This window comes from Tenrec ecaudatus, chromosome 17 (genome assembly GCF_050624435.1).
Source record: "Tenrec ecaudatus isolate mTenEca1 chromosome 17, mTenEca1.hap1, whole genome shotgun sequence".
NCBI classification, from domain to species: Eukaryota; Metazoa; Chordata; class Mammalia; order Afrosoricida; family Tenrecidae; genus Tenrec; species Tenrec ecaudatus.
In genome coordinates this window covers 38,653,702-38,664,651 of record NC_134546.1, presented here as the reverse complement: position 1 = coordinate 38,664,651, position 10,950 = coordinate 38,653,702, and the positions used below count along the sequence as shown (strand labels likewise).

General features: G+C 47.6%; 1 pseudogene; it reads right to left on the bottom strand.

Annotated features, from left to right (window-relative positions):
* Positions 1 to 2,515: 2,515 nt before the first annotated feature.
* On the bottom strand, positions 2,516 to 2,761 carry LOC142431068 (cytochrome c oxidase subunit NDUFA4 pseudogene; annotated as a pseudogene).
* Between the last annotated feature and the right edge of the window lie 8,189 nt (positions 2,762 to 10,950).

The window sequence follows — 10,950 nt, the reverse complement described above, 5'->3', positions numbered from 1 at the left end:
TTTTGGTTTTGTCTTTTTTCTCTTGCTGAAACGGAACCTTCTGGAAGTGTTGAGCAGAGGAATGCCCGGGTCTAATTTTGTGCTCTAAAAGGGTGCCTCCGTCTGATGTAAGTGGAGGTCTGGGACATGGAGACCAGTGAAGAGCCGGATGTCCTTCTTGAGATGCGACATGGGTGAAGGTAGTTAGTGGGAATAAGCTGGTCCCAGAGTGACGAGGTGGAGATGACCGGAGGGGCTTCGAGAGAGAGAAGAATCCAGAAGAACTCAAGGTTTTTGTCTTGAGTCACTGGAAATGTTGCTCTCCAGGAGGGGGAATTGTAGAGAGGAGGATATGTAGGAAATGTCAGGAGTTTGACTTTGGGCAGATTTCGTTTAGTGCCACCCGAATGGGCATTTTGAATGGGCATAGAATATACGAGCCCAGAATTTGGTGGGGCTCGGGGGGAAGGTCTGGACTGAAGTATAACTTTGGGATGACCAGCACACTCATGGTTGACTGTGGGACTGAATCAGCTCAACTAGAGAGTGGGTGTAGATGGTCAAGAGGGCTAAGAGACTGAATCTCAGGACCCCCCAACCCCCAAAGATCAGGAGAATGCAAGATCTCATCAAGGAGATGGCGAAGGAGCAACCAGTGAGGTGGGGCAAGAACCAAGAAAGTGGTCATGGTCATCCAAAGAAACCCGCACCTCGAGGAAGAGAGAGGAATGAACTGCACCCCATGCTGCAGGGGAGCTGAGGGATGAAGAGAGAGAAACGAACACTGATTTTGCAACCTGATGATCCTTGTTGGCACCGGGAGGTGGGGGTGGGGGGGGGGGAGAGAGAGAGAGAGAGAGAGAGAGAGAGAGAGAGAGAGAGAGAGAGAGAGAGAGAGAGAGAGTAATTTTGGTGGAAGGGCGGGGACAGAAGCCCAACTGGAATGAGTGTAAGAAAGAAGTCGTGGGGGAGTGGCTCCCCCTCCTTGCTGGCGACCGCGTGGGCAGACAACTCTTTCAGGAGTTTTGCAATGCAGTGAGGGCAGGCATGAGGTCATGGCTGTAAGAGGCTGTGGGGTGGCGGGAAGGACTTTAGATGGTGGATGGTGCCCCAGGTGTGGTGGCTCCGCCAGTAAGCATTCAACACCCGAGTGCACTCCCTTGCCAGTCAGTGTTGTCCGTACTCACCCTTTCTTATCAGGGGTGACCTGAGAATGGGAGTCGGCTGGCATGAAGCCTGGTAACACCCATCTCTTGCAGTGTGGCCATGACCCCATGGAGGCTGCCCCCCAACAGAGGTCAGTGTTCCCGATAGCTCTCTGGTCAGCCAGTTTGGGGGTGTCCTTTCTTTTAAAGTAATGAACATACTTTTAAAAGCAACTCAAGAAAAACCTCTCTTCCTCTGTGACAACGCCTGTCTTTTCCTGTGGGAAATGGTAGGCTCCTTTTGATGGCCAGAGTCACACCAGCAGTGCTCACATGCAGAAGCCCGGCATAATCTCTTCAGCCCCTTCCCGATCTTGCTCCAGTCACATCTTGACAGAAAAGGCCGAGAGAGAGTTGCTAAAGGTCACACAGTGAGACTGCTTCGAGGATGCACATGTCTTCATTCAAGGCCAAAGATCTTAACTTTATTGGGCTGCCTGGTGGCCAGTCTTCCCTGTGCTCTGAGGTTAATAAAAAAGTATTTCCTCTGAAGGCATTGTGGGGAACGGAGCACAAATCCACCACGGGGAAGGTACTGTTTATGTCTCCACAGGAAGGGGAGAGAGGGACCAGACCTCAATCTGGGACACCAAGCCTTGACGGCCACATACCAGCATGAATCAGCAAACCAACAGAGGTCTGTAGGGCTGGCCCCTGTCCCAGCTATGTCAACCCCGCTCCCCAGGAGAATGTGCTACAGAGGACAACATTGAAGATACAGCCCAGGGAGAGTGGTGGGTCTTCCCAGGCCACACAGGAGCAAACTGAGAGGGTAAGAGAGAGTGGACAACACCTTGTCCCACCAACCTTCGAGGACAACATTCCCACTCAGAGCAGCCAATGCACAGAGAGACCCCACCACGAGACATGATGTCCCCTTATTGACCCACAGTGCTATGAGCAGCGGTGGGATGGGGGTGGGAGAAGCCACTGGAGACACAGGGCGGGAATTGTGCTGGGTCTGACCACCCCACTCCAGGGCCCAACATGAAGGGAGCGCAACAGAGCAGCAAGGCGAGCAAAGTCTCAGAGTCCCTGAGGAATGCTGAAAATAGACTTCGGCTTGGGAGACAGGGCTTGGCACTGCATCAGACCCGATCGGGAAACATTCATAAGGGTCAGCAGACAGACCTGGAACTATTCTTTTTAAATTATTTATTTATTTATCCCCACCACCCCCCTCCCCAAGTTTCAGGTGTTTATTATTCCGTGTAAACCCCAACACGGTTTCGTGCATTTAGGAGACAGCGATCTCCTGGTCACGTGGACAATGCTGCGGATAACTTCTGGAAGATCTCCATGCTGAGCAGCTTTATGGGAAATCACTTCCTTTAGCAGTCAGGGCCTTCGACCTGCTGCTTGCTGTAATCTGTATTCACAGCGAAGAACGTATATTGCTTGTGGGACCAAGTTTACTCCATGGTTCTGGACTGTTGTTTGCGTCCCAAGTGACACCTGGGTTAACAATGCCCGACGCGTGACATACAGGGCAGCTCCAGTCCCTCCAGCTCCAGTCAACACGAAGAGAGGGGTCAGACTCGGTGCTTCTTGGCCTGACCGAGGATTGGGCTCAGCATGTTTGCGGCTTTGGCTTCGGGTCCAGAAGGAAAAAACAAATTTGGCAGACCCAGGAGCTAGGACTCTGTCTGGAACTATTCCTAGGTTATTTTTTTTTGTTTTTCTTTCTTTCCATGTGCATCGATATAAGATAGGTAGAATAAACAAGCCCTATGAGAAACAATGGGACCGATGGTTCAGGGGTGACGGTTCAGGGGTGACAGGGGAGAGGAGGAGGTGTAGGAAAAGGGGGAGGGGGAGCCAACAAACCCAGGGACAAAGGAGTAACAAGAGATCTAAAAATCAATGGCGAGGCGGGCATAGAATGCCTGGTGGGGTTTGATCAAGTGCAATGTAGCTAAGAGAAAGTACAGAGAGCCGAATGAAGGTCAAACATGAGAGTGAGACAAGAGGAAAGTATAAGGAAATAGAAGAAAGAACTAGGAGGCAAAAAAACATTTATAGAGGTATAAATAGGCATGTGCATATGTAAATATATTAATACATTACGATAGGTACATAGGTCTATGTACATATATTATGATAGGTACATAGGTCTATGTACATATATAACAAAAGGGTAAGTATTAAGGTAGCAGACAGACACTGGGCGTCTACTCAAGTCCTCCCTCAATGCAAGAACACTTTGTTCTAATAACCTGCCATTCTGTGACGCTTACCTTCCCGCCACGATCACTAAAGACAAAATGGGTACATAAGCAAATGTTGTGAAGAAAGCTGATGGTGCATGCTATTAGAACATATAGTGTCTGGGGGCTTAAGGTTTGAAGCTAACAAGCAGTCATCTAGCAGGAAATCAACAAAGCCCACATGGAAGATGCACACCAACCTAGGTGATCACGAGGTGTTGATGGGATCAGGTATCAGGCATCAGAAGACTCAAAACAAACAACTGTTTCCATGCGAATGAGGGGAGTTGGAATGGAGACCTAAAGCCCATCTATAGACAATTGGACATCCTTTCACAGAAGGGTCTCAAGGAAGGGATGAGCCAGCCAGAGTGCCATACGGCGTCGATGAAACACAAAACATTCCTCCAGTTTTTTAATGCTTTCTCCCCCCCACTATCATGACCCCAGTTCTACCTTACAAATCCAGTTAGACCAGAGCATGTACACTGGCACAGATCAGAGATCTCGACACACAGAATCCAGGACAGATGACCTCCTCAGGACCAATAATGAGAGTAGCAATACCATGAGGGTAGGGGGAAGGTAGAGAAGAAAGGGGGAACCCATCGCAATGATTGACATACAATGGCCCCACTGCCCCCCACAACCAGGGGAATGAACAACAGAAATGTGGGTGAAGGGAGACAGCGGATAGTGTAAAATATGAAAATAAAATAATTTAAATTACCGAGGGTGGGAGAGTGACAGGGTGGGGGAGGGAGGGGAAAACAGAGGAGCTGATACCAAGGACTCACGTCAAAAGAAAATGTTTGGGAACTGATGATGGCAACATGGGTGCAAATGCGTTTGACACCATGGATGTTTGGATGGTGATAAGAGCTGTAAGGGCCCCCAATAAAATGATTTATTAAAATTTAAGAAATGTGAAAGATTAGAAAAAGAAAATGTCAAGCAGTTCCCCCTTAAGTCACTTTGGCCAATAACCAACACCTATTTTAGAATGAAACTATGAGTGAGAAAAAATAAAGTGTCCCTTCATCCTGAAGGCTCAAAGGCCCTGTGAGAGCGATCAGAGAAGCGCCCGCGGTTTCCACGGGGAGAAGCAGAGGGACAGCTCTGTCCCTGGCTGGTGGTAATCCAGTCCAGGGCCTTCTGTCCCAGCCCGGTTACCTCTGCTCTTGCCAGGCTCTCTGAGCAGTGCTGATGAGACCTTGGCCAGGCCCTTATTTCAGGCCTTGGATCCTCCTCCATAATGTTCTCCTCACAGGGACCCCACCAGCCCCCACTGCACACTGCAAGGTGGGTGACCCTGGTTCCTGGGGTTCCCTCTCACCTTCCTCTCCTAACCGGGCCCAGCAAAGAGCAGTCGCTAAGAGCGGCAAGCCCCCCAGCATCCTGGGGATGGTCAGCTCTGATGAGGGAGTGGGTCAGAAAGCTCGCTTAGTTTCTAGGGAGGGCAGTTTGGGTAGTTTCCTTGGGCGCTTTTAGGGGCAGGAGGGCCTTCGAGTTAGCAGTCGGCCTCAGATCCTTTGCCAGTGCCCATCTCCTGTACCAGAACTCTCTTTTTCAGCTGCCCATGCATGTCCCCCCCCCCTCCACCTCCTCCCCTGGCACACCGCCATCACACAAACTGAGTCACTCGGAAAATCTGAGAAATCATTTAATAAAGATCTGCCCTGGGGAAATGGACAGGTAGGAGGGTTTAAAGCATGATTTCATCTCACGCTTAATTTAATGAGAACTGTGCCCGCAGTATCTCGGCTAGTAAGGAAGATAGACGGCAGATAAGTGGATGGCCTGAGCGAGCTGTCAGCGCTCCAGCCTGTAATCTCCACAAGCTTCCCTCTCCGGGCGCAGATGGGGCCGAGCCAACGACCGTGGTGCTGTGCCTTGTCCTGTGGAGAGGATCAGAGCCTGGGAATGAGGCCAGCCTGCTGTCAATCCCAGATGCAGTCCTGATGAGCTGCGTGATTGTGGCTAAATGACTCAGCTTCTCTGAGGTCCACCCATGACGCAGGAGTGACAATACCTATTTAACGTTTCCATTCCATAGGTAGGGACCGAGTGTTATGGACACACAACAAGAACCACTGTGTCAGGAAAACCAAAGGCATAAAGATGGGAATGGTCAGGCAGGAGCCAGTGCATGGATCTTGGTAAACCTTGGCCACAGAGTGCCAAGAGTGCTATTGACATTTGGTGGCATGATGTCACTGTAGTAGTTACACAATTTCATGTCAACTTGATAAAACTATGAAGGGATGGAGATTAGCCTGCCAATCAGGTCACAGTCTGGTGATCCCTTCTAATGGTGTGGCCTTCTCACCAGGTTTCTGAGACTTCCTCCCTAGAGGCAGGAGACACACACACACACACACACACACACACACACACACACACATTCTCTGTCTGTCTGTCTCCCTCTCTCTGCCTTGGTCTTCCTACTGACAAGCCACATGGAGCCATGCTAATGGCAGCCAGAGGCCTGGAGATGCAGCCATTGCCATTGGGTCCACAGGACTTTCCACCCGCAGGCCTGTGATCAACCTGTATTCGACATCATTGCATGTGCTGTGTGAGTCTAAAGAGGAATGTATGGACTAGTATCGGACATATGGGCTGATATCGGACTGATGGACTTGACCTTGATTGGGCTGGGATGTTTTCTCAATATACAGTTGCTCTTTGATATAAAGCTCTTTCTTAGATGTGTATGAGTGTCCCTGGATTTGTTTCTCTAGTCAACCCGGACTCACACAGTCACAAATCCTGCAAAGTCAGACTCCTGCTTTGGTTGTCATTTCTTCCCCCCCCCACCCCAGAAAGGCCCCACAGGAAGGAAGAGGAGGTGAGTGAGGAGTTAAAAGGACACCCACTAGCTGCTCTAGGCTTTGCTATCCTAGCACAAGCCTTGGGCAAAAGCTGGCCTGAAACGTGAGGGCAGCCTTCCAGGAGGAAAAAAACGTTATTTCTTATAGACTCAAATCTGAACGATGTGGACTCACTACCCTCAGGCTGTCTCTGCATAGAAGATCTCAAGCTTTGAGAGGAGTCCCACAGCCGGGACGGAAGCGTAGGATGTGGACCAACTGACCCACCCAATCCAGCGCATGAAAGCATCATCCAGCCCCAAGCTGTCCACCTGCCTGGCTGGAGACAGCGGTGTGCTGGATGCACACGGCGCCTTCCATGTCCTGCCTCCAGCACTGCTCGGCAGGGCCCAGCAGCACTCTCCACTCTGAGAATTCCGGCTAGTAGCATTCTCGGGAAGAGGTCTGGGAAGAAGTAGCAGAGACGAACCTGGAATAATAGGGAAGCAGCAGCTGCTACCATAAAGCCTCCTAAATGGGTCACGTTCAGACCCCAGAAACCCAAAGGAAGCCACCAGTAGTTCTTCTGGCATCGCAGTCAAGGAGGCAGGTGTCTCTCTTCCAATTCCCGATTCTCCTGCTAGCTCGGTTGCTCTAGAGGCAAATGGAGACCAGCTTATACCTCGGATGACTACTTGCAAGCTTTGAGGACTCCAGCACTACACAAGGAACTCGGAGAACAGATTCACTGAAAAAAAAGTATTAGGGAAACTAGCCAGGATGTCCCAGAAAACCATGACCCCCATTTCCAGATACAGTAACTAAATCCCATGAGGTGTTTGGTTGGTTGTACCTAAGCAGCTTCAGCAGCTGCCCCCTTTTGGCTAAATATAGCTGCCGCATTTCAACTTTAAAGGACACCACTGCCTGCTCTCTTCCCCCTAGGTCAGCTCGGGAGGCACTAGAGAAAGGATGCTGTGGGAAGCCCTTGGTGTATAAAGGCTGTTCCTATTTGGCTTAGGGGATGCAGAATGGTGTTGATCTGGCTCTAGAAGAGCTCTGGAATTCGAGAATGAAATCAGAGAAGAGTTGAGTCAAAAACACCAAGCCAAACTCACTGCCTCGCATCCATTCCAACTTACAGCGGCCCAGGAGAACAGGGTAGACCTGCCCCTGTGGGCTTCCGAGACCGTACCTCTTCACAGGAGGAGAACACCTCCTCTTTCCCCTGAGCAGCCACTGGTATTTTTGGATTTCTGGCTTCCTGATTAACAGCCCAACCTGTCACCAGGGCCCTCTGCTCTAGTTCTCTTCATACATGATTGTGGGTCAAAGAGAACCTGTCCCCACTCCTACGGGTACCCTCAGAAGTGATGTCAGGTCAATGCAAGGGTCCTGTTCTCAGGAAGAGCTGACAAAAACAAGTGGAAACTAACTGATCTCCTTGCCCCTACCTTTTCTTTTAGCTTCTAGGCCTGGAGAATGGCTTTCTAAAGACTGCGGGGTCACTTTTTCTGGAGGTAACACCTGAAGAGCTCCGAGAACACTTTGCAGAATGAGCTTTGGGTCTGATTCTGGGCCAATGTACTTAAGGCGCAGTGGAGGTTGGTGTGCTGTTATGAAGCTGGACAGGGTTCAGTGAGGTTCCAGACTAAGGCTGACAAGGAAGAAAAGACTGACAGTCTGCTGCTAAAAGTCAGCCCATTAAAACCCTGTGATTTAAAAAAAATTTCAGACATTTTGCTCCATTGAATATGAGATTGCTATGAGTTAAGACCAGCTAAAAATACTAATTATTGTCATATTATTTTTTCTTCCGATATTAAGATAAATTAGAAATGAAACATTTCCATGGACCTCTAAAAGTATCATGGACCAAGCACTGTGCCTGCTATGACTAATAGATAAGCCCTGGGTGGGGGACTGAGTTTTCTGCTGCCTGATGGTCTCCCCACCCAAAAGTTTATTCATTTCCTATCCCATGAGCCTTTTGGAATGTTTGAAAATCAGTCTATCCCCTCCACATTGCTAATGTCTGACAGAATATAATCATACTCCTAGGAGAAGATGAGGCCCAGCCAAAGCCCCAGGCCATTATTAGCTACGAACATAGAGTGTTTGAAATAGGAGACACACTAGACAAATAAATTTCAGAATGGTCCCAGCCAAGAAATGAATTCACAAAACAGAGTTTGAAATTGAGCAAGAAAAAAAGCAAAAAAAAAAAAAAAGAGTATCAAGTTAGTAGATGGCCCTCTACTTAAGTACTCCCTCAATGCAAGAACACTTTGTTCTAGTAACCTGGCATTCTGTCATGCTCACCTTCCCAACAGGATCTCTGAAGTCAAAATGAATGCATACCAAATGTGGTGAAGAAAGCTGATGGTGCCGGGCTATCAAAAGATAGAGCATCTGGGGTCTTAAAGGCTTGAAGATAAACAAGTGGCCATCTATCTGAGAAACAACAAAACCCACATGAAAGAAGCTCACCTGCCTTGTGTGATCATGAAGTGTTGACGGGATTAGGTATCAGGCATCAAAGACTCAGAACAAAAAATGAGGGAGAGTGCAGTGTGGAGACCCAAAGCCCATCTGTAGGCAAGTGAAACATACAACTATCCTCTAGTTCTTTAATGCTTCCTTACCACCACCACCCCGCCCCACTATCATGATCCCAATTTGACTTTACAAATTCAAATTCAGCTAGACCAGACCATGTATCTGGGTACAGATAAGAGCTGGAAACACAGGGAAACCCAGGACAGATAAAACCCTCAGGATCAACATTGAGAGTAGTGATACCAGGAGAGTAAGGTGAAGGTAAGTGGAGCAAGGGGGAACTGATCACAATGCTCTACATATAACCCCCTGGCAGGGGGATGGGCAAAGAAAAGTGGGTGAAGGGAGACATCGGTTAGTGTACGACATGAAAAATAATAGTGCTTTGTAAATTATCAAGGGTTCATGAGGGAGGGAGGATGGGAGTAGGAGGGAATAAAATGAGGAGCTGATACTAAGAGCTTAAGTAGAAAGAAAATGTTTTGAAAATGATGATGGCAACAAATGTACAAATGTGCTTGACCCAATGTATGTATGTATGTATTATAATAAGAGCTGTATGAGTCCCCAATAAAATGATTAAAAAAGAAAAGAAATAAAGGAAGAGAGAGCTAGAACATAGAAAAGAAGGTATGAAATAGAGGCTTTACAGGTTAAAAAGCTAATATCTGAATAATAGGAAATATCAGAAAGAGAAAAAAAGATAAAACATTTTGATGAAGTAACAGAGATATGTTTCTGAGAATTAAAAATAAATGAGTGGCTTCAGATTGAATGTGAAATTCACTGAGATAGTAATGATTTAAAATCCTGAATGATCTCAGAGTGAAAGCCACAAAGGCGTAGAAGGAAAGACACAGCCCATCCACAAAACAAAAACAAACGCCCTATCAACTCCGTTCTCCTTCACAACGACCCAGTGGGCAGGTAGAACTGCCCCTGAAACCTGCAGAGAGGTTGGGAGGCAAGGAGCCTGGTGGGTGTCTGAGACTGTAACTCTTTAGGGGAGTAGAAAGCCTCATCTTTCTCCCAAGGAGTGCTAGTGGTTTCAAACTGCTGACCTTGTGGTTAGCAGCCCAACATGTAATCCACTTAGCCACCATGGCTTCCACATGGCAGTGAAATGTAAGGCTAAAGGAAACAATTTTAAAAACACTGGGAAATTCAGTGAGGTGTTTATATAAAACTAATATGATAAAGTCAGTTGAATTTCAATATACCACCATTTAAAAATGTCAAGTACACAGGAATATATCTAACAAAAGGTTTATGAAGACCAGGGAAAGTCTTGTTAAGATATAAATAAATGGGAAAAAATACTATATTTATGAACTGAAAAGTGATTGTTAACATAAGGCTATAAATTCTACCCAATTTTCTCTATAGAGTAAGTGCAATTTCTCTTTGAACACCCATTATAAATTTTTCTACAACTTGAGAAACTAATTCTAAAGTTTTCTTGAAGAAATATACAACCAAAAATAGCCAAGGTGCTTCTGAAGAAATTGAGCAGCCAGTGAAATTTTCCTACTTGACATTGGAACGATTTAAAAGCTATTTTTCAAACCGTGGATTACGCACTAACCAGACTGCCAACCACCGGCCCTTCTCCAGGAGGAGGCCTAGGTTTTCAGTTCCCGTGCGGACGAAGCTCGCAGGAGCAATTCTGTCTCGTCCTGTAGGCTCGTTATGGATTGGAATTGACTTGACGGTTGGGAGTAGCACCAAAACTGGTGAAGTGAAATTGTTTACAGCCTTTTACCTTGGTTTTACAGAAAAAAAAAATAGAAACAATATAAAAATAGTTTGGGAGTTGGGGCCTCTAACCCCACTCCCACCCCCAGGTCTTGTTATAGTTGCCCTAGTTCTTTGGAGTAGCTTATTACTTTTGCCAGCGGAAGAAGTCAGGCCTTGCAGACAGATAGGTCAGCCGTTATGCAAATACGTGGCTTGTGGTCCAGTGAAGGCATTGGTCAGTTATTATGGAAATAGTGGCTTGGTGCTCTGCCTGGCACGATTGAGTCACTTGCCTACATAGGATCCAAGTCCACAGAGATGGTCGTGGCAAGAAGAGGCAGGGTGAGAAAAGGGAAGAGAGAAGGGAGAGGGAGGAGAGGGGAGAGAAGGCATGAGAGAAGAAGAGAGGGAGCAACCCCTGCAGGCTCAGAGCTTGCCAATGGAGCGGAA